This window comes from Rhipicephalus microplus, chromosome X (assembly GCF_043290135.1).
Source record: "Rhipicephalus microplus isolate Deutch F79 chromosome X, USDA_Rmic, whole genome shotgun sequence".
NCBI lineage: Eukaryota > Metazoa > Arthropoda > Arachnida > Ixodida > Ixodidae > Rhipicephalus > Rhipicephalus microplus.
The window spans coordinates 293648276-293648950 of NC_134710.1; positions in this window are offsets into that span (position 1 = coordinate 293648276).

Here is a 675-nt window from a genome sequence, read left to right on the forward strand (position 1 = left end):
GTTTGTCAACAAAAAATTGCGAATACATCTTCATCTATCATGTGTCATTTACATGGCGGTTACGGCGTTTGGATAGTCACAGACTGACAAAGCGTAAAAATTCGAATCAGTCGCTTAGACTTGCGCCCGAAGGTCGAGTAGAACGCCAAGCCATAAACAGCTTGATAAGCAGTACCATAAGCTACATACAATCTAAACAAACCCTATGTGATTTTTCACAGCAACATTTTAACAAGAACAGCTGTTCACTTCAATCAAGCTGTTCGTCTTTCCTCCAACTGTATGCGCATCGCGAACACGCGCGCATGCAGCCTTGAAGGGGCCAAGAAACACCTTTTCTAAACACCATGGGATAGTGAATCTAAAAGATTTTATTGCCCACGAATTCAACGCCGCAAATATTTTGGGGATTCTCCTCCTAGCGCAGTTACAAAAATTTGGTGTACACTGCAATCGCATTCCATCTTTCTTGTCCCGACGACAGTGCTGGAAGCTAAGCAGGAAGATGGGAATGGTATGGGTAACGAAAATACATCACGAGCGCCTCATGACATTCAGCACGTTTTCCTTTTTTTTTTTTGTTCGAGTACGTGCCATTTTCAGTGCGATCGCACGCACACGCGTGCACAAGTCGTGATCTTTGTAACGACCGAGCACGGCATGGTAAAATCGGAT